The 23,214-nt window shown below is 45.7% G+C and overlaps 1 protein-coding gene across 9 annotated transcripts in view; it reads right to left on the bottom strand.

The window, feature by feature from the left end:
• LOC119177760 (glycoprotein-N-acetylgalactosamine 3-beta-galactosyltransferase 1) overlaps window positions 1–23,214 on the bottom strand; it is a 442,569-nt gene that overhangs the window by 150,924 nt on the left and 268,431 nt on the right. For all 9 annotated transcript variants that reach the window (XM_075865846.1, XM_075865795.1, XM_037428946.2 and 6 more), the window contains one exon: window positions 18,672–18,763. The gene's annotated coding sequence lies outside the window, so the exon portion shown is untranslated. The remainder of the gene's footprint in view (window positions 1–18,671; window positions 18,764–23,214) is intronic.

Below are 23,214 nucleotides of genomic sequence, written 5' to 3'. Positions count from 1 at the left end.
GGCACTGAAAACAGGATCCAGTTTATCATTACTCACATGTCGTCGCCGCACTGCTAGCATTTGTATTTTTCGCATGTTTTTTTACAGCTTCCTCGGTAAGCCACCGTACATTTTCCCCCGACACGCATCTCCAATCGCACCGGTCACCCGCAACAAGTTGCTCACCCACGTGCCTGCACCGTCAATTTTTCGTCTTCTTTTTTTTGTGCAGTAACTGACTGGAACGGCCTTTCCAATGACATCACAGCCACTACCTGTCCTTCTACAATTTTGACCATTTTGGCACATCACTTTACAATTTACTAAAATATGGCTTTTGTTTTTCATGTATGTGCCCACCCCTCATGTAATAACCCTTCAAAGGGATCTTTAAGGAATAAAAAGGAAATGAAATGGAATCAGCCTGACTACGCATACTGCAGGGCAATGAGCGTAGTCATGGTCCGCCCATGGTCCGCCAATCAACCAAGTTTTGTGCTATCCGTTGCCACGTTATACCTGCAATCTTTCTAATCGCATCGACCCACCTAGCCTTCTGAACTCTCTTTGTAAGCCTCCAGGTTTCCGCTCCCTAGGTAAGTACTGACAAGATGCAGCTGCTATATACCTTCCTCTTGAGGGTCAGTGCAGATTATCATACAAGATTTTAGAATGCTTGCCGAATGTGATCCGCCCCACCCTTATTCTTCTAGTTATTTCACTCTCATGGTTCCGCTCCGCAGTTGATACCTGTCCTAAGTATATTGCTTTACAACTTCCAGCGTCTCTCCACTTATCGCAAAGGGCTTTCTTCTGCTTAGACTGTTGCACATTACCTTATTTTAGGCATATTAATTTTCCGACCTACTTTTCTGCTTTCCGTGTCAATTTCTGTAATCATGAGCTGTGATTCGCCCCCTGAGTTACTCATCAAGGCAATGTGATCAGCGAATGTCAGGTTACTAAGATACTCGTTATTAACTGTTATACCAACTCTTATCTCTATTACTCTTATCAGTATAAACTCTTCCCAATCTAGGGTCCTGAAAACCTCCTATAAACACGAGTTGAATAGCATTGGAGAGATCGTGTCTCCCTGCTTTACGCCCTTCTTTATTGGGATTCTCTCACTTTAAGATGAATTAGGATGACGTTGGCGTTCTTCCGAGATTCCGGTACCCTCCTCATCAGGAGACATTTCGTATATAAGGTGGCCAGTTTTCCTAGCACAATTTCTCCGCCATCTTTCAGGAGGTCTGTTATTACCTTATTCTCACCAGTGGCTTCACCTCTTTGCGTTCCTTATAGGGCTTTCCTTACTCCCTCGTTCATTACTGGTAGGATGTCGAATTTACCTAGGCTATTAATTTTTTTCACGATATCATCCTGGTTGTTTTGGTTTCTGTACAGCTCTCTGTAGAACTGCTCCGCCACCTCGACTATTCTATCCATTGTGGTTATGATATTGTCTTCCTTGTTTTTTAATGCATGCATTCAAGTTTCTCCCGTGCAGAACCGTACTTTCGTTAATTTTAGGCTTCTGCCGCTTTTTACAGCCTGCTCAATTCTCTTCATGTTATACCTTCTGACGTCGGCTACCTTACGCCTATCGATTAGCTTCAAAAGCTCCACTAGCTATATTTGGTCGGTTGCATTCGAGGTTTTCATGGTTTCTCGTCCCTTAATAAAATTTTCCTTCTCCTGAGATAGTTTGCCAGTGTTCCCTCTATAGTGACTGTACCACGACTTCCATTGCACACTCTTTGATGATATTAGTAAGTTCATTGTGTCAACGTTAACGACAGTTACCTCGTTTAGTGCCTCGAATCTATTCTGAAGTGAACTCGGAAAACCCGGGACTCCTGTACTTTCGCTCTCACCACTAGTTCATAATTTGGCTTCTTGCGTATCAGTTTTTGTCTTCGCTTTGTTTTAATCTACGTGAATACGAGCTATTACCATTTTATGGTCACTGCATCGGATCTTGCCAACTACTTCTACATCCTGTACAATGCCTAGGCGTGCACACGGAATGAAGCCTGTTTAAATTGTAGTAAAGCCATTAGGACTTATCCACGTCTATTTGCGGTTAGCCCATTTTCTAGACAAGGTATTCAAGATCCGTAAATCATTAAGATGTGCGAGCTCTCCTAACTGTCCTCTGGTATTTCTAGAGCCTATGCCATATTCTCGAACTGCGTAGTCTCCGGCCTATTTCTTGCCTAGTTTGGAATTAAAGTCGACCATCAGTACAGTACAGTGTGTCCTTATTAATCGCTGACTCTACGTCTTCGCAGAAGCGTTCAACCAAATGATCATCCTGGCTCGATGTTGGCGCGTAGGCCTGCACCACATCTTTTATCTCGAATTTTTCAAAAACTTGATGACGATACTTGCCACCCTCTCACTGATGTTATAGTACTCCTCGATATTGCCAGTAATATTTTTGTGTATAGGAAATCCCACCCTAATTCTTTTTTATGAATGATTCCGTGGTAGCATATGACGTGCCTATTAGTCAGCACTGTATAAGCCTCGCGTGTCCTATTAACTTCGCTGATCCCTATTATATCCCATTGAACACCCTCTAATTCCTCGAATAGGACAGCTAGTCTGGTTTCCCTAGATAGCTTACTAGCGTGGAAGGTAGCCAAGCTCATATTCTAATGCACAACTATAGCATATTTACGAACGCAGAAACCAGAGCAATATTGATGGGCGCTGCAGATATTGGCGTACTTGCGCCGTTTCGCTCGACAAACAAACAAAAAGACAGACGGACAGACCGAAATTTTCGCGTTGAAGGATCCAAAGAAAGACTATCGTCTTCAAAATGCCACATGTGCTCGGCACCTAGCTCGTCGTGATGCGCCAACGCGCGCTTATCTCCCATGCGTACTTTGCCCCGTTTGCGCAGCACGCAGGCATTCGCCATGCCATCCTTCGTCATTCTTCGGTGAACCGTGGTGCCCCCTACACACTTTCCAAGAAATTTTGTTGCAGTTAGTCGATGCAGTTGCTGACGACGGTGAATAATTATGCCTGGAACAGTAATGAGTTAGTGCATTCGATGACCACTCGTTACGCAATTCGCATCTTGTGATGCTTGGTTGCTCTTTGGTTGTTCTAAAACGCTTTATAGCTTATAAATACCGAGATTCTTTTGCCGACATCAAGCCTGCCTAGGGCAAGTTGAGAACGAAGTTTCAAGCAGAGGCTTGGCTCAGTGGTAGAACACTGGGCTGCCATGCACGGGACCCAGGTTTGAATCATACTGTGTCCTTGGTCGTTTTGCAGTGAAAGCTGTTATAAGATCCCAACTCGATTTTCGTGCAGCGCCATAGTTGTCTGCCGCTGCCACCGCCCCCGGTGTCCGTAACCACATCACCCAAAATTACAACAAAAACCTAGTATCAATGACACAGTGGGGCTCGAACCTGGTTCTGCTGGGTGCTAGCCCAGTATTTTTCAACTGAGCCACGCTTGTGCTTGAAACTTGTTGGCAAACTTGCCTTAGGCAGGCTTGATGTCGGGAAAGCAATCGCGTTAATACGACTTATAAAGCATTTTAAAACAGCAAAGAAACAACCAGGCGTCACACAATGCGAATAGCGTAACGAGTGGGCCTTTCAATGCTCCAATTCATTACAAAATCTTGGTTTTGTTCAGCTATAAACTGTGGTGCATACCCACTTCAGGCATAATTCCTCGTCGTCGTCAGCCATTGTATGAACAATTAGTACAAAATTCCTGGCAATAGTTGGCAGATACGACGCTTATCAGAAGAAGAACGAAAAAATAAAATAGCGAATGCCAGGCTACTACCCTAAAATTTTTATTATCAATGCCTCAGTGGGCATCAAGCAAGTATGCTTGCAGCAGTTACCCAATGAGTGTTTAGAAAAGGCTCTGACAGGTTGCTCGTCTAGCTTTGGCTGTGACTGTGCTGCGCATTCCACGCAGGCCTGACATTTTTTCCTTGACTAAGTTTTTTTGTTACTTCGTGGCATAGTGATCACGGACACCGGCGGCGGCGGACAACTACAGCGCACGCAACTCTTGCGAGCTCATAAAAGCTTTTGTAAGAAAGTTTTAATTATCTAAAGGTGGTACGACTCATTTCGTGGTGAGTTATACAACCTCTTGTCTGGAGCCACATTATTTTCTGCTCTTCACTTTTTATCAAAGAACACAGTTTTTGGACATTATATGCTGAATTTTCACTTGCAAAAGGTATAATGAATTATGCGCGACATAGAGGACTTTCTAGTATTTTCTCCCCCTGGGGTAATATGGTATGATTCCCAACGAAGACACGTGGGGCACGAAGGTGTTATGCCTGTTCGCTTCGATTGTGTAGCGGTTGCAGTGCTTGACTACTAACCTGAGGGTAGTAGGTGCAATTAGGGCTGTGGAATTCGTATTCCGATGAAGGCAAATCGCTTAAGGCCCGTGTGCGGTGTCTCTGCACACTAAACGACACCCAATGGTAAAACTTGCCAGAACTCACTACTGCGGCATGCCTATTAATGATATCATTGCATACGATTACTAGCGCAACATTTATTATTATTGTTGTTTTTGTTATTCCTCCGTCAAAATGTGGCTCCTAGAGCTCTGATTGAATCCCGCCATCTCATACTGACTGCCAGAACATATTAGCTGTCTGAATCAATGTACAATCTGGGAATGTGTTGTGGTATAGAAAATTTGCCTTTCTGAAAGTATAAGAATGACAGCAAGCTTGCATTTTGTTGTTTTCCTCAGTCGCTTTTTTGACAGTGTATCGTATCTACACGTGCGCCACGAAAGCATTTCATATAAGTTTAACGCTTTACCCTCTGTGGGTGCTGACAACATCTGTAAAGTTGTTTGCGCCGCGTGGCGCACGTATCTCACACAGAAGACATATTTCAAGGTCATAGCTATTCAGCGGTAGGTGGCGTTGTGTTCGCGAGCGTTGATCACGGCTATCATCATCATGGTTAAATTGGTAAGGTGGGCGGTGACGCCTGGCGGCAGGAGAGCATTGAGCGAGGCTCTTCGGTTGTTGGCGTTTAGCGCGAACGGTTGTCGCTTGCAGTGGATGCCCGGTGCACGGCACCGCGGGCCGTCTGCCGGGAGCCAATGTGGTGAGTCAGGCGTTGGCGACACCACCTTGTTCATCATGTTGTCGTTGAGTTTGTTTATCTTGTGTAAGGATGTCTTAGCGTGTTGATCCCGATTGATCTATAATAATTCGGCTGACAATATCGTCAATTAAAAGTGTGTTGTTTGGTTTGTTCCGACCCCGTCTACTGTGTCCGTTCTCTCCAAGAGCGTGGAAGGCGAACACCACTTTCAGATCCCCACAACCCAGAGCACTTATCTGCTAGTGACATGAAGACACACCACTTCTAAATCCTATATACGCACACGTGTACACTAAAGCCTGCTCTGTTTTCCACCAGTGCCCGGCGCAGCATGTTCGGCTTCATGTACCAGACGATGCATGGTGTCAGAAGTGGAATGCGTATCAAACCAGGGCTTTAATCTTCGACGGCCAGCGCTGCGAGTATTACGTAATGCATTCGTTGAGGCTGTCTGGCACGCTGAACACTACTGGAGAAGCAAGCAAGAATTGGCAGGCATTCAAGCAGAGATTCCAGGTTTTCCTCGCGGCATCGGAACCCAGTAAAAAGAAGCGATCACTGTCGTCAAAATCAGGCCTTCTTCTCAGTGTAGCAGGTGAAGACGCCATTGAGATATTTCATACGTTGAACTTCAAGGAAGACGAAGACAAGACTGACTACGCGACGGCAATCGAGAAATTCGACGAATATTTCACGTTGCGAACTAACAAAGAACACGAACGCAACGTATGTCGGAAGAGAATTCAAAGCCAAGGTGAGCCATCCGAGCACTTCTTGCGGGATCTGAATACGCAAGCACGAGCATGCAATTGCGGCACGCTTCTGGATTCCGTGGTCCGAGACCATATTGTGTACGGAATAAATGACGACAAGGTCAGAGAAAAGCTGCTCATGGATTGCGAATTGACTCTGCAGAAGGCTGAGCACGTCTGCAAGGCGCCGAAACATCAACGCTTCGCCAAGAAACCTGGGAACGAAGACGAAAGCAAGTAGACGCCATTCGCAACGCAGGCCCGAACCCCAAAACTGCGCAATTGAAGATGTACACATGCTCTAAGTGCGGCCCCACACGTCAGCCTAGATAGTGTCCTGCGTTGCGACAAACTTCCAGAAAACACCAAAAGAGGAACCATTTTGCAATTTGCTGCAGTCCTCGGCGCTGTTTGGCGAAATACAAGGTCCCGAAAATGATTTCAGCGTTCTAGAGGTATCGACAAAAGCAGTGGTGAGCCAACGTGACTGGACGGTTCGAATTAATGAAAACAACGTCTCGGTCGAACTTAAAATAGGTACAGGGTCACAGGCAAACTTGCTTTTTGTCGGAATATACAATAGCATGCACCCAAGCCCTGAAATGAAGCAGAGTAGTGTGGTGCTACATTCATACGGGGGAGACACAATCAAACATGTTGGAGTCGTCCGTGCGAAATGGACGCTCGGTGACCAAGCTATTTCTCTCTTTTTTTTTTGTAGTACGCAAACATCGCCAAAAAATCTTGGGTCTACAAGCAAGCGAACACCTTGGATTGCTCTCACGCGTTCACAGCGTATCAAAAGACGGCTGTGAAGAGCCATTGAAAGACTTTCGTCATCTTTTCACTGGACATGGCTGCATGAAAAACGTGTATCACATGGTGCTTCAAGAAAATACTGTGTCAGTCATTTAACCAGTGCCACGTGTACCGTTGTCCCTGACAGAACCGCTGGGGCACAAAGTTGACAGGATGGAGCACGCCGGAATCATCACGAGAGCCACCGGGCCTACTGACTGGGTGAGTCGCCTTGTGATCGTTCGAAAAAAGAACAGAAAGATTCGCCTCTGTATTGACCCTCGGAAAGTCACTGAGTGCATAAAAAGGGAGCACTATATGATGCCGGGATGAGAAGAATTAGAAGCCGAGCTAGCTCGTGCAATTGTGTTTTCTCGTTTGGCCACTAACTCCGAATTTCATCATGTCCCCTTGGATGACTCTACATCGCAGATTTGCACGTTCTCTACCCCATTTGGTCGTTACTGCTTTTTACGATTACCCTTCGGCATATCCGCCTCGGAAGTGTTCAAAAAACGCCGAATAAAATTTTTGAAGGCCTTCAGCGCGTTGATATATACGTGAACAATATTCTGGTATGGGGTTCGTCTGTAGAAGAGCACAACGAGCGCCTTAAGTCGGTATTGCTTGCTGCACAACGCACCAGGCTAACCTTCCATTCTGAGAAGTGCAGTATTGGCGTCTAGAAAATTAATTGAGTTTCTTGGAGACTTAATCGATAAAGCAGGCATCAGGCCAAGCCCGACGGTGATGAACTGCATGCTACACATGCTGACTCCAGAAGACAAGCTGGCCGTGCAAATAATGTTAGGTGTTAACCAAGCAGCAGCTTAAATAGATCGCCTTTGTCCTCTTTCACTTATGGATCTCATCCAAGCAGACCATGTGGCACTAGTTCCCCCCCCCCCTTTGAAAGTATCGACTCAATGCTCGTAAAGAAAGAAAAAAAAAGTGAAGGCATACACACGCAGATCTAGAGAACCAAAAGAGGGAGAGCACCAGTACTCAACGCGCAAATAAGGAAGTTTCGCAAACAGTTGCTTCAAGCGCAAAAAGAAAAGCCATAAAAACCCAGTAGAACACAAAAAACAGCAGCAACGCAATGTCACGGCCTGTCGTAACACATGAAACCACATGGCCTACTGTGTGAAGTAGGGCTTCAGCCGAACGACATGCACGGTTTCGGGCCGAAGCTGTCGACGAGAAGACGCTGCGCCGTCCGGAAATACCTCGTAGGTAACATCTGTGACTCGTCTAAGAACCTTGTACGGTCCAAAATAATGGCTTGGGAGTTTTTCGGATAAGCCTGGTCGCCAGACAGGGATCCACACCCACACTCGGTCCCCAGGGTGGTAGGTGACGTTTCGATGGCGGAGGTTGTAACCCCGTGCGTCGGCATCTTGTTGGTGACTGGTGTTTATGCTAGCTAGCTGACGAGCATATTCGGCGTATTGAGTGTATTGCTCAGCGTCTGGAGCAAGTACATTGCTTTGGTCACATGAAAGCATAGCATCGAGCATGGTTAGCACGTTGCGTCCGTAAACAAGTCGGAAAGGCGGAAATCGCGTTGTTTCTTGCGTTGCCGTATTGTAGGCAAACGTGATGTATGGAAGAATCTCGTCCCAGGTTTTGTGTTGTGCGTCCACGTACATTGACAGCATGTCTGCTATGGTCTTGCTAAGCCTCTCTGTCAGTCCAGTGGATTGCGGCTGATAAGCCGTCGTTTTTCGATTACTTGTGCAGCTCAATTTGAAAATGTCCTCCATCACTCGTGCTGTAAACGACGGCCTTCTGTCCGTAATCACGCATGACGGGGCACAATGCCGTAGGAAGATTTGGTGCACGAAGAACTGCGCCACTTCAGAGACCGTGCTACGGGGTAACGCCTTTGTTTCAGCATAATGAGTAAGGTAATCTGTCGCGACTATAATCCATTTGTTCCCAGAAGACGACAAAGGGAAGGGTCCGAGAAGGTCCATTCCCACGAGGTCAAACGGTGTCCGTGGTGGTGCGATCGGCTGGAGCAGGCCCGCGGGTCTGACAGGCGGAGTCTTGCGGCGCTGGCACTCACGGCAGCCTTTCACGTATCGATGTACACTAGTTGATAGTCGCGGCCAGTAATACTGTTGGCGTACTCTGGCAAGAGTTCGCGAATAGCCCAAATGTCCTAACGTGGGCTCGTCGTGGCACGCAAGGAGGATCTCGTCCCGCATTTTGGTAGGAACAACGAGTAGTAAGGCTTTGTCGCTACCACGGGCGTTTTTCTTGTAAAGAATGCCTATTCTTAGACAAAAAGAGGACAGTTCGCGAGCAATGTGTCGAGGGACCTGAGAGTTCCAGCCTTCCAGGGAATCAATAGCTGGGTGTAATTCGTCGTCTGCCCGCTGTTTTGACATAAATTCGGAATCGCTGACTGCTCCGAGAAAGGCATCTTCATCCTCGGAGCCCCTGACAGCGTGCCATACAGGCCTCGAGAAAGCGCGTCGGCATCTTCGTGTTTGCGCCCTGACCTGTACACAATCGTAATATCGAACTCCTGCAAACGTAAACTCCACTGAGCGAGACAGCCGGATGGATCTCTGAGATTTGCCAGCCAGCAGAGCGAGTGGTGGTCAGTCACCACTTTGAAGGAACGACCGTAGAGGTAAGGCCGAAATTTGGTCGTCGCCCACACGACTGCGAGACATTCTTTTTCCGATGTAGAGTAGTTGGTCTCGGCTCGAGAAAGAGTACGACTGGCGTAAGCTATTACATGTTCAACGCCACCGTGTCGTTGTACAAGGACAGCGCCAAGTCCGACGTTGCTGGCATCTGTATGAATTTCTGTAGCAGCGTCTTCATCAAAATCGGCAAGAACAGGGGCTGTTTGCATTCTCTGCCGTAGCTCTGTGAACGCTGCATCTTGTTCTGCGCTCCAAGTAAAAGGCACGTCATCTCGGGTGAGTCGCGTAAGAGGTTCAGCTATCTCCGAGAAGTTGGCGATAAATCAGCGATAATACGCGCACAAGCCGAGGAAACGGCGTACTGCTCTTTTATATGATGGAACAGGGAAGGCGGCGACGGCAGCAGTTTTTTCTGGATTCGCACTCCATCCGCACTAATGACATGTCCCAAAAATTTCAGCTCTTCATAGCCGAAATGGCATTTTTGGGGGCTTCAGCGTGAGTTCAGCTGTGCGAATGGCTTCCAGAACCTTTCTCAGACGCTTCAGATGTTCTTCGAAGCTCTCGGAAAAGATGACCACATCATCGAGGTAGACAAGGCAGATTTGCCTCTTCAAGCCAGCGAGAACAGTGTCCATCATTCTCTGAAAAGTGGCTGGGGCAGAACAGAGGCCGAAGGGAAGAACTCAGAATTAACAAAGTCCGTCTGAAGTCACAAACGCGGTTTTTTCTCGGTCTCGTTCATCCCCTTCGATTTGCCAATAGCCACTCTTTAGATCGATGGACGAGAAATACTTCGAGCGTCGTAACCCGTCGAGGGAGTCATACAATGAACAAACAGCGGGGCAAACACTCAAAAATACAGATCCACCTCACTGAAACTCTGTCCGGACGAAATAAGTACATTTGTAAACTACTCCGAAGTTCACTGTCTGTGTATAATCTTCACAGTGTGACGCTTACATTTTTTTTTATTCTTTTCATGTTCTCACATCCTGAAAGCACGTCTTTTACAACATTGATTGAGCGAGCGAATACCCAAGTATCAGACGTATATGACATATTCTAAACGCGTGTAAAATTGCCAGACAAGCGAGTTACTATACTACTGCTTAATACTTTACCCGACATGAGACATCAGTCGACGTTATCCAGCCACTGAATAACAGCTGTGCACAGCATTTAGCGATCATTAGACCGTATTTACCCAAGAATACCTTAATCAGCACTACGCGACCCAAGCCATGCTTTATTTAACGTTAGGTCAAGTTAGCGAGTACGGGCCGAATTCGAGAATATACGGTAAGCCGAGACGCTACCACTTGCCACCCTTTCACAAACTGAAGAGGTAACACTATAACTAAAACTACTTATGGCTCAGTAGTTGCGGTGCTCAGCTGCTGACTGGACACACGTGTGCTTCGATGGAGGCGAAGAGCGAGAGGCCCGTGCGTATGCTGGAGGCGATGTCAGTTGTTTGAACTTCTCAGTGCACGTTAAAGGACTGTCAGTGCGTGTTTAACCTGGGATGAGCTGCTAGACGCGTTGACCGCTGATATGTGGCAGAGACGAGTGGTGACCGCACTTAGTGTGCATTACCACCCTAGTAAAAACATATCTGACAGTGCGGGCGATCAAGAGAAACCATGGTAACCCGAAACCACGACATCTTCGACTTAACAACGCAAAAAAGCCAATCTAGTTAGCCGGTGTCGTGATAAACGACTGCAGCTGCGCCGGCATTTGCCAGTCGACGTCTTTGTTCACTCCATTTCTTTCTTGCTGCGTCGCTGCATGCAATTACTATTCGTGGCCCACGGGCTGTCTGTGGATAACGTATGATGATTGCGCCCACCATATACGACCCTCCACACGAGACTTATTCGAAGCAACAATCAAGATGTTGTCTGGACGCCACACCTAACATCTAGAAAACAAAGCAAACAACGTTCTTAAAGAAAACGTACGCAGTAAAACTAACTTCAAAGACAGTCTGGTCGCCCTGCAGTCACTCGCAATCTACCAGTGGCTACCTTATGTCATTTATATGTTCTGTAATTGCATTACCAAAATGTGTTCGATATTTTTCGTTTTCTTGCCCTACTTCTCTGTTTACGCGAACTAAATAAACTCCTGCCTGTGAAGGAATGACCATTTTAAAAATTAATTTTTTGTTTCATTTATTTCACCCTCAATCGCACATAGTTTTACCGAGGGGAGTGGCGTACACAAAATAAACTATACAAAACAATAAATAAATAAATGAAAATTTTGGCAAATCCCACGTACCGGGGAATCGACGTTATGCGAGGCATGCGGACGGAAGGTGACCGTGTCGCATTTTTTATATTGAGCGACACGTCATAAAATGACGCCAAATATGCACGCACAGGCATATGCTCACGACTTGCAGATGTTTATAGAACGAGTTGTCTGAACATGCGCGACGATGCCAACAGGAACATACGTATTAGCAACACCAGAAGCTGATATGAAGCCCTGATGCTCGCGAAGATGCTGACGCTGGACACTGCTACATAAGTAAACTTCAGCGCATGGCAACTAACCACAATTGGCACTAACCCGACGTGACGGCTGTATCAAAGGAGTACATATGTAATGTTTATAAACTTGGGTAGGTAGAACTGCAACCACTATTGACGTTTCACGAAGATTACCGTCTACTTGAAAAGTACTTCCGATACCTGGCATAGCTCTGTAGTAAAATGCTTCATTGCCACGCAAAATGCTTGGGTTCGATTCCAGCTATGACCCTCACATTTATTCTTTGCATTCGTCGGGTACACGCTGCCGATGTCGGGCATTTCTTACCGCTCATGCACGAAAATTGCCTATGCGTGTTCTCATTGTTCTTTGATAGATACTAAGTGTTCATCACCAGTGGCACATACCCGCCTACCAGAGGCAGATACCAGCCTATGGGTATGTGCCACTGTCTTGCGGGAAGTGTTTGACGGCGTACGCAATAGAATTGACATTATTCATGCTTTTACCAGCGCGTCATATTTCTTAAACCATCCTACCCTCCCATGCTAATTTTGGTTCATGCCAAGGGGGTGACCACGAGAGCACCCAAACGTAAGCAGATAGATAGATAGATAGATAGATAGATAGATAGACAGAGACAGACAGATAGACAGACAGATAGACAGACCGCAGGACTGTGCGGCAGAGAAATAGCGTGTTTTGTTTTGTCGCCTAAAAGATCTTGGCTCATACTCCCAAGAAGGTCGGCCACACTGTACCTTATAAGGGTTTTTATATACGTGGCTTGTAAAGAGAGGGAGGAATCAGATAAAAACTAGATGAATAATACCTTAAATTAAAAAGAAAAAGAAAGTTAAAAGGGCAAAAGAATTCGACAAACCAGATTTTAAAAGAGAGAAAAGAAGAAGAAGAAGGACAAATAATTGAATTCATCTTGCGGTACCATTAGCAACATATTCTTCCAGTTGTCTGAATAAATTTATGTAGCTAGGACAGAATAGCAGTGCAGCCCGCACCAAACTCACTGGCTGCAAAAGATAAAAGCGTGGATGTATAAATGTCAATGCCAGCATACCAATCGGCCCTTGGAGCGTTATTTAACAGAGTGGGGCAAAACAGCGGCATGTGAGAAGAGGGGCGTGTGTCAGGATCAGTTGTACGGCCAGACGCCTTCGTCGTTTTCTCCAAAACCTTCACCAGTCCCACTAGTCAAAATCGGCGAAAGATTCGCATCGTCATTTTTTTATACATACACGCACGTATTCCTTGCCTCTGCCTATATGAGCAGAACAGCCGTATTATAAAGACGATAGTCTTTCTTGGGGTACTTCGACGAAAAATTGTGGTCTGTCTGTCTGTTTGTCTGCCGTAACGATACTCCAAACGGCCCCAAACGATACCTAAACGGCCAACCCCATCCACTGCGCCCACCAATATTGCTCAAGTTTCAGCGTTCGTACTAGTGCGATTGTCAATTAAAATGCAATTATTACGTATATCTGAGGCACCATAACAACACGTCAAGATTTTGTATGTGTGTATTTATACTACAGGAGACATACATAAGTAATTCTAAGAACCCTGGCGTTTATCACGCTGCGCTGACAATGCAACGCGATGCTCAAAAAGCCAAATGTTTCCAACGCCTTTGCTTAGACGACACGGTGTGGCACCCGCCCGTCGCTTTGCGTTCTGCCCCGCCGCGGTGGTCTGTGGCTAAGGTTCTCGTCTGCTGAGCCGCAGATCGCGAGATCGAATCCCGGCTGCTGCGGCTGCATTTTCGATGGAGGTGAAAATGCTGTAGGCCTACGAGCTCATATTTGCATACACGGTAAAGAAACCCACTTGGTCAAAATTTCAGGAGCCCTCCACTACGGCGTCTCTCATAATCATATGATGGTTTTGAAACGTTAAACCACACATATTAATCAATCATCTTTGCGGTGCACACCTTATCACCTCCGAGACAGGCGCGCACGCCTTCCTTTGTTTTCGAAGATACCTGCCAGATAGCGCTCGCGTACAACGTGCCTCGATGCGCTCGTTCGCCTTCGCTGCACGGATCGAGACTCTACAATGCAGTGCCTCCAGAACACAATTCACCAATTTTCTCGCGCAGAACATCAAATAAACGTTCTGTTGATTCTCTCCAGACGCAAGACTATCGTCCTTTGACATTTTCAATGAAACATGCAGACATGGGGCCAATATTTTTTTTTCAACGTGCAGTCAGTCCCTCACATATATACGCACTACATGCACAAGTTCAGCCCAGTGCTGGAGACGCTACGTGCAGTGGGGGCTGTCGGGGACGACCTCGTAGGTGACGTCACTGAGCTGCCGCAATACTCGCGATGGTCCAAAATATCGCCTTAGCACTTTCTCGGACAGTCAACGTTTTCGTATGGGTGTCCAAATTCACACTCTGTCACAGGTAACCGTTCTAAGGTGGGCATTGTAGCAGCCTCAGTCATAGTCTTGTTTCTGGCGAATCAATAAGCGCGCGAGCTGCTCAGCGGCTTCCGCGCTTTTAGCCAGGAGCCCATGTCGGTGCCATCCCATTTGTGGCAACATCGCATCCAGCGTTGTTCATGCCTCCTGTCCGTGAACCAGGCTGAATGGAGTCATGCGAGTCGTTTCTTCTTTAGCTGCATTGTATGCGAACGTAATATAGTGCTAAATTTCGTCCCAATCATTATGTTGGGCATCCACGTACTTCGACAGCATGTCTTCAAGCGTCTTGTTGAGGCTCTTTGTCCGTCCATTCATTTGCGGGTAGTAGGTAATGGTCTTACGGTGAATAGTTCCACTTAGCATCAGGACGTGGTTGAATGTGAGTATCACTCACATTAAATCATCACTATCAGTGCCTCCCTTAGATTCTCACATAAAAATCGCCTTGATTTGCCTGTTTCACAAAATAGCATCCGGTATGCACGAAACCACCCTCCCTCTCACCCAGCCAACACGCACTTCTCGCCATTCGCACAATAGCCGTTCTTTCAAACACATTTTCGGGCACACAAACGCATTCAACTCATCAGCATTACCAGCAGCTCTCGAAATATGGAATGGTCTTCCCGATAATGTTGTCCACATTCATAATCCCGTATTGTTTCGTCAAGAAGTAACAGCCATTGTTTCATCGTCAGCGGCATCAACCTTCCACTAAACCATGTATATTAGTCTTCGCTGCATATTGAATCATTTGTTATTGTTATGGGTTGCACGCTTACAAATGAGTCTATCTGCATTTTGTTTAGTAGTTGCATGTCATGCTTGTACTCGCTAACAATTATATAACGTTATTTTTATGTTATATAACGAGTATAATCATGTTTTGATATTTCAAATAATGTGAATATGCACTGTCTATACCCCCCCTCACACAATACTCCTGATGGAGCCTGTGGAGGTTTTGTTAATAAAAGAATAAATAAATAAATAAATAAATAAATAAATAAATAAATAAATAAATAAATAAATAAAAGAGCTGCCGTTAATGCTGTTCCGCGGTCTGTTATCACGATAGTCGGGGCACCGTGGCACAGCACAATATTTACTATGAAAAATCTCGCCAGCTCTGCTGCGGGGCTCTTTTGGATAGCCTTTGTTCCACGATACGATGGCTAGGTAGTCTGTTGCGACTATAACCCGGCGGTTGCGTGCAATATAAACACAAGAAAAGAGAAAAGGTCGACTTGGTTTAATTCATGTCTTATAGCGCACAAAAAACACGTACTAATGGAGGCGTAACACACACAAGCGATAAGAGTCTTGTCTGGAAATGTCGCCTTCATGAAGGCTACTGGAATGAAATACGGGCATTTTTTGAAACTTCCGAGTTTTTGTCTGCAAACTACGTTTATCCTATGGGAGGGGCAGCCCCATACACAGAAACAAGGCATTGCATCAACTCCTGTATTGCGCCAACTCTTAGCAATTTATTATTAGTAGAAATTGAGAAAAACATGAATGATCAGTCCCCAGATTTCAAGATTAAAATATTGTTTGATATGCCGGTGATTTTTTAATTTTTTTCTTTGCTGCAGCGCTGACTGTTTTAATTCTTTAGCCATTATAACACTTTCTTCTGCATACGCGAGCACTTATCCCCTCTAGTTGTAAACAAACGAGCTGCCGGAAGGCGGTAGTATTCGCTTTCTTCACGTCAACGTATTATCCGATGACGAATGCATTCACAAGAAGAACGATCCTCGCGCCAACAAGACACTGCTTCCATATCAAACATCACGCTCAAAGTTGGTGAAGAGAGGAATAGTGAACATAGAATATTCTAAATATACATTAGAGTGAACTCTGGCACTAGTGTCTAAAAGATCTGCAACGCACGGCACTTCAGCGAGGATGAGAATGATGGGTAATACACGGATTTGCCTAGTCTTCATACTTTACGTTTCTTTTGGCTTCGCGTGGCTTGAAGCTGCTTCTTCTCGAAATAATAATCGGCAAATGTTCGGCACGTACGCTTCACCTCCTTAATCTTTTAGGCTTACCACTTCAAGAGGAACAGCGAGAACGAACATAGATAATTTGATAGCGTAGGCGTTAAGAAAGCACTGAAATCAGCAGCGTTGATTCAAAGAATGCAAAGTATGAATGTTGTGGTCCCAGCAGGAATTGAACCCCCATCATTTCGCATGGCAATAACTATTCTGTCACAGAGCCACGCTAGGTTTTGGAACTATTTCTCAAATAGACCCTAATGTTTATGAAACGTCAATCGTGGTTGCACTGCCGGCTATTCCATTTTATAAACATTACATATGTACTCCTATGATACACCTGTCCCGTTGGGTTAACGTACATTGCAAATAGACGCCATCTGCTGAAGTTGATTGATGTAGCAGTGTCTAGGCCTACCATTGTAGCGAAAACCAGCGCTTCATATAAGCTTACCGCTTCTGGTGTTGCTATGTTGCTGGTTTCATCGCTACGCAACTGTAGACAACTGCTTACACGAAACTTATATAGACGTGTGCCTTTGCGTGCATTTGTAAATGTTTTAGTGCCACTACGTAAGTTTTCACTCAGCAATAAAATTACGACATAGTTGCCCTCACACCATTTCTATCACAAAACATAAATTCCCAAGGTTCATCGGATCTGCTAAATTTCCCCTGCATCCTTCTTTTTTTCGAGCAGCCACGGACTGGAACGGCCTTCCCCGGAATATCGTCCCCATTGGGTCATCGTCTGCTTTTCTAGACTGTATATGGATCATTTGCAACATTAAAAACTACGTTCACTGCATATTGTTAACATAATAAAACCCCACCCCTTCTGTAACGTTCGTCCAAAAAAAGGGGGCCTTCAAAGTAATAAACTGTCCTGATCTTTCTGCACAGCGTAGCTGAACTTCGGAGGAATAAGAATGAAGCTGAGCCATATGTCGGCGAACTCACTACATGTGCTCCCATCTAGGCTCACTCAGACTCGGACAGAGCCGTAAGAGCCTTGTCTGACTGAGTCGATGCCACAAACGAGCCTCCATGAAAGCGCGCGCCTTCGAGTACTAGCGACAGCGACAAAATACCTGGCGCTATTCGGATGCGCCCGAAATCGGCTAAAAGAAGAAAACAAACATCAACAGACTTCTCGGGCGCGCCGTCTCTCACCTCGAAGGCGCCGCGATACGCCTACCAACCTCCTCGCATCTGTCGTAGAGCGACCTCTGGAAAAATCTACTAGGTGATGCAGAGTTGCACCACCTCACGAGAGAGGTCCCGCCCTTTCCACAGCTTCGACGGTGAGGCGCGCCGACGAAACGGCTCAAACCTTCCAGAACTCAGGACGAACGTGTTTAAGCGAGCAGCGAATGGTGGTGAGCACGAGACGAAGTTTTGCGTCAGCGTGCGTAGAGCAGGAGATGGGAGCTTTTTTGCCATCGGGTAAAGGCTTATGTCGTCAGTGACAAAGCAGATGAGATAAAGAAGTTTTCCACGTGCGGGTGAAGGCTTGTATTACAAGCAGCAGAAGAGTGTGTGTTTACCGCTAGTGGGCGAATACACGTTCTGCAGTCGCAGCGCGTGAGTGGCCGACGTGTTACCGGCGAAGAAGTTTTCTTATCGGAGTGCGGACATTTGACGAGGCCACGTTTCCTGGAAGAGAAATTTCGGTAGCAGTGGGACGGTAGCAGCACTGGACTTGAGTTAGTGGTTTGTCGAAAAAAATAATTCAAACTTTGTTTCAAGAACCTTAGACTGAATAAGTTTGAAGAGCATTTTAGTCTTTAAGTGTCTTGGTTAGTGCATGAGATTGCAGTGTAGCGCGTGTTCTTTCCGCCCGTTGTCTTGAGTATAGCTTGGTGTGTTTTGTAGCTTGTTGATCTCAGTATCTTGCGATTGGTGACATACTGTATTGAAATATTGCCGAGTGTGCATATTTGTGTATTGTTTGATATGCCGTATTTGAAAATATACTTTTGTTTGTTATCAACTATTGTCTCTGACTCGTTCGTTGGACCACAGCCTGCGTTCGCTGGCGCGCCCCATTGGACCAAATTTAAATTGTCTGTGCTTTCGTGGTGCAGTTCAGGCAGCTGATACGTCGTCCCTCAGAAATAGCCGGGCGATCGCCTCTTTAATAAATAGGACCAGTGACAGCCGAACTGTGTAATACTATGGTGGTTTTGATTCCGAAAGAGTTCGATTGAGCAAACGTTTTGAGTCTGAGTGCGATTTCAAAATATATTTCATGCGTGAATATGACTGAGCTCCGTATTTTTAGCCGAATCATAGGCGGAAACCTGTCCATTTTATACATTAGCAAGCCTTCTCTCACGTCAGAGTATAAATGCAAGGAATCAGCATACATACAGGTCGGTGTTGCAGCCCGCGCTCAGCTGCTCGACAGCTCCTCGTCCATCACTCTTTCTTCTGCCAAGACTGCGCACACGCCTCTGCTCGACCTGCGCACAACAACGATTTCATAGGTCAAGCGTTGGACGCATCCAACATCTGCCAAACAACACGGCATTCAGTCAGAGCACGGCGAACGTGAGAGTTAGGCTGTGTCTTCCAAAAATTTCTAACCTGCCATTGTGACATGGTTCTTCCCTATCACTACTCTAATTCAAAGAAACATCCACAGCCTCCTCCCCCCTCTAACCTACTTACATTCTTTTTTCTCGCAGAATAGCTCGCAGGAACCTCCTCTTTAGGAGAGCCAGTAGGCGGCACAGTCTGAACAAAGCTGGCGCCACCTGACGCGATAAATATTAGTTCTAGTTCTTTCGAAAATACGTTGCGACTCGCGCTTTCAAAGATAGTCAACAGGGTACACACATCAGCTTTGTGAGGTAGCCACGTAGGTTAGTTAAATGTTGTCGTCTGAACTTTTCAGTTCAAGCTCACATTGTTTTACTAACACATCTCAATCGTCCGTGCTCTGGTAGAGCATGAATTCCATGACATTTTGCGCGATGACACCACGTTTGGGGCACAGAATATTTCCCTTTCACACCCGGCAACAAGCAAATCACCTGCAGTGCGCTGCCACCTATGAACAAACGTACAAAAACAAGTGGCGTATAACTGGTCAATTAGAGGTTTCAACGTGTTACACACAGTGACAAGAAGAAATTAATGGCCCACCTCCACAGAAATCATACTATCCATTACCCAGCTACTCTTGACAAATTGTTACCAAGAGAAAATATTTGCTAGCAGAAACTAATTTTGCATTACTGAAGTGGTTACAGCATTCCTCTTGTACAGCTAGCCGTCAGCACCTTTTACACGAACACTTATATGCGTGGCCAAGGCTAGTTTGATTGATGCCAGCCGCAAACTGCTGGGCGCTTTTGCCGAGATAATACCTCGGTAGGCTTGGATAATACGTTGGCATGTATGCCTAGCATCTTGGCAACATAACCCAAACGTACGTGGTGTCAGCGTCAATCAAACTGCTGCGAGACACGCGGCGGAGCATTCGTGTCAAAGGTGCTGACGACTGTACCCTAACTGATAAAAGCACTCCGAAGCGTTGTCTGGTCAGGACGTGCAACATAGGTAAACGTGCAGGCCAATCGCAACCATAGAAATGCCTACTAAAATACTCATCATGTAACTTAAGCTTACAAATAAAACGATGATGGGCAAAAACCTAAAGCAGCATAGAGAGCAACTAAGTGTGGGTAGTTGTTTTGGGCACAAGTTTTGTTGTTCAGCAACGTGGTAAACAGGGCAAAAATAAACAACATAAAACTGAAAAAATATACAACAAATTAAAAAAACGCCAGCTCTGCGCGGAAGGCGCAGCACAGTCAAAGATAAAGCTAAAAGAGCGGCCTTTGAGAGCCTTTTCAGAACACTCATTGGACAACTACTGCAAGCACACTTGCTTTATACCCGCTAGGGCATTATTAATAATTTTTGGGCGGGAGGCAGTAGGTCAGCATTCGCTATGCTATTTTTCGTCATTCTTCCGAGAAGCGTGGTATCCACTAAACACTTGCAAGAAATTTTCGCGCCAATTGTCCATGCAGTGACTGGAACCTCTATAGTCCACCGCTCTACCAACTGAGCTATCGACGGTCCATGCAGTGACTGACGACAATGAGGAATTACGGCTGAAGTGGACACGCGCCACAGTTAATAGGGAAACGAGAAGAAGCTTTTGTAATGGGTTGGAGCATTGGACGGTTCACTTGTTATTCTATTTGCATTATGAGACGACTGGTTGTTTTTTCGTTGCTTTAAAACGCTTTATCAGTCGTATTAATGCTTTCCAACTGCTTTCCAGACATCAAGACTGTCTAAGGGAAGTTTGCCGAGAAGTCATGAGCACCGTCGTAGCTCAGTGTCCTGTGCTTTCGTAAGTTCCACAAATTTCGCCACGCACTCTCTTAAGTACATTCTTGCGGGTCGTGCATCTGAATCACAGTGAAATCCTGTCAAACGGGCCCACCATAAACAGTGGAAGCCTGTTAACATGGAAGCCTGTGTAAGTCAAATGGCAAACCATTCTCATTTTCGATCAGAAAGAAATCTGATACCATATAGGTCTAGCGGGAATCGCTTTTTGATTGTCCTCTGCAATACATCCCAAAAATACACTTCCTCCCAGCAATGTAAAAAAAACGTGGTCAATAGTTTCTGGCTTATTACAAATGAGACAGTCTGATCCCCAAGGTAGAAAGACGTCCCGCTCTTCTAAAAATACCTTGAAGTGCAAATTGCCGCAGTGAAGCCTAAAAAAGAGCATCTTTGTGGCAGGAGTCACTTGCATTATTATAACTGTTTTTTAGCACATCCTGCCCTTGACCTCCACTGTATATGAACCCGTACACTAGAACGGGTAAAATTGTATCACAGACATTCCGTAGGACTGCCACCACTTGTTTTCGCGACCTTTACGGCATTTTTAATGTACGTAGCATCGGAAACAGGCTATAAAGCAAAAAAAAAACGCGTTGCTCAGTGGTAGATAACTAGGCTAGCAACCAGCGGACCCGTGTTCGAGCCCCACTGAGTCATTGGCGATCGGTTTTTTTTTTTTTCTAACTTCGCGCGATGTGCTTGCAGACACCGGTGGCGGCAGCGGACGATAGCGCGTGACCCGAGTAGTGATATTATAACAGCTTCAGCTGTAAAATATTTATATTGATTCGCCTCATCTGTTCGTCCCTTTACATTGACATGACTGCAAGGGCACATCAAGCGATTTCTGCAACTACTGACATAACACACAAGAAATGCACAGCATGAAGAGTGGATGGACGTAGACATGTTATCCTTAAAATTAAGAACAGTATACATAGTAACCATGAATTTTCGTGAGAAATGAAATAAACTCTGTGAAAGCAATGTTTCACGCAGCGAAGAGATGCGTAACACAGCGGAATACTGTTGATTGCCTTTTTCAAATGACTTGAAGAATATGATGCGCAATGCATGCCATATTATATGCCACATAAGTTACCCAAAATTTACAAGAGTTATAACAAGAAAACTTGGGTTGTTGCGTTGCCATTCACACCTTTCATCAATCTGCCCCAGTGTTGAATTGATTTTCAGCAATATATCTCAACCAGATGAACTTACGCCCTAACAGCTGGACGAAACGTAGAGCATAGTGATTTTACCCAAACCGTCTTTTTTTACTACCCGCCACTATGGTTCAGTGGTTATGCTGCTCCATTGCTAACCCGCAGGTCGTGCAATCGAATTCCTGTCGTGTTTTCAATGTAGGCTAAAATTATCGAGGTCCATGCACTTTGATTTAGTTACAAGTTAAATACCTAAAGCGGTAAAGTTCCGTAGCTCCTCACTACTACGCCTCTCATAATTATATTGTGGTTCTCATAATCATCTATCACAATCCTTTTGCCACCCACAGAAGATGAAAGTGTCTGTGGGGGATATCAGTTTTCTTTTTCGTTTAATTCGTTTTGTGCACGCGCTGATGACTCCATCTTATCAGCGATTGACTCGCTTTTGAGTGCTTCTAGAAAATTTGTCGTGAATAGAGCAGCGGCCTTGTGGTAGCCACAATAGCTGTGGCTTCTGAAATTTTCAAGCGCGTTCTTCCGACGTCTTAACGAGGTGACGAAGCTTGCACCAAGAGCTTGGTGAGTCTCCTTGCCTGAACTTTCTTTTCCAAAAAGCACACATGGCTTGCTCCATCGTGATATTTCGAATACACTAACAGCCAGGAAAAGATTTCTTGCCAGTGAATTTGGAACTTCTGTTTTCGCTTACTAACTCAGCGAAACCTGTAGTTAGCGCCTGGTTTCAATGTCGTCTTTAGCAAATGCAATCTAGTCTCGTTGTGCTGCAACTCCTGGCGTCTCGGCCCGTTAAACGCGTAAAACCCAACGTCATTGCCAGGAATCGCGGTTTCCGTGCATGCATCATGCTCCGATCGCTTTTCAGTAGTTTTTTCGACACATGAGTCGTACTGTAGGCAGCGCAGGACTACTGCTGGGAAACGTTTCTTCGGCTCCTCTATAGCTTTATCGTCAGTTGTCGAGTGTGCAATGGGACCAACGTCGCCTTTCGAGAAATGATCATCAAGCGTTACCTTACGGCGTTTCGGCGCAGCTATCGAGTCTCAAAGAGACGCACTGATTGACACAGAACACGAACTACCCAGCATTACAGGTAGGTAGCGTATTTCACAGGGGTGGTTTCGCATTGCTAGGAAGGAAGCAATGCGCTCAGCAAAGTTCGGGTAGTGACACTGAATTCGAGGAACGAGAACTTTACCGGTAGTACATGTCGGATAGTGAAGTTCCACTTTAAACACAAGTGGTGGTTTTTCCCCTGGCAGAAAGATTGGCGGGCATAATTTCCTCCTCTTCTCTTGAGGTTTCGGTAAGGTCACGCTTGCTCAGCGCGCGAAACGTCTCGCGTTTGT

The sequence above is a fragment of the Rhipicephalus microplus genome, chromosome 1 (genome assembly GCF_043290135.1).
Source record: "Rhipicephalus microplus isolate Deutch F79 chromosome 1, USDA_Rmic, whole genome shotgun sequence".
Taxonomy (NCBI): domain Eukaryota; kingdom Metazoa; phylum Arthropoda; class Arachnida; order Ixodida; family Ixodidae; genus Rhipicephalus; species Rhipicephalus microplus.
Note: the sequence above shows the minus strand (reverse complement) of the source record. Positions and strands in the feature narration are given on the sequence as shown.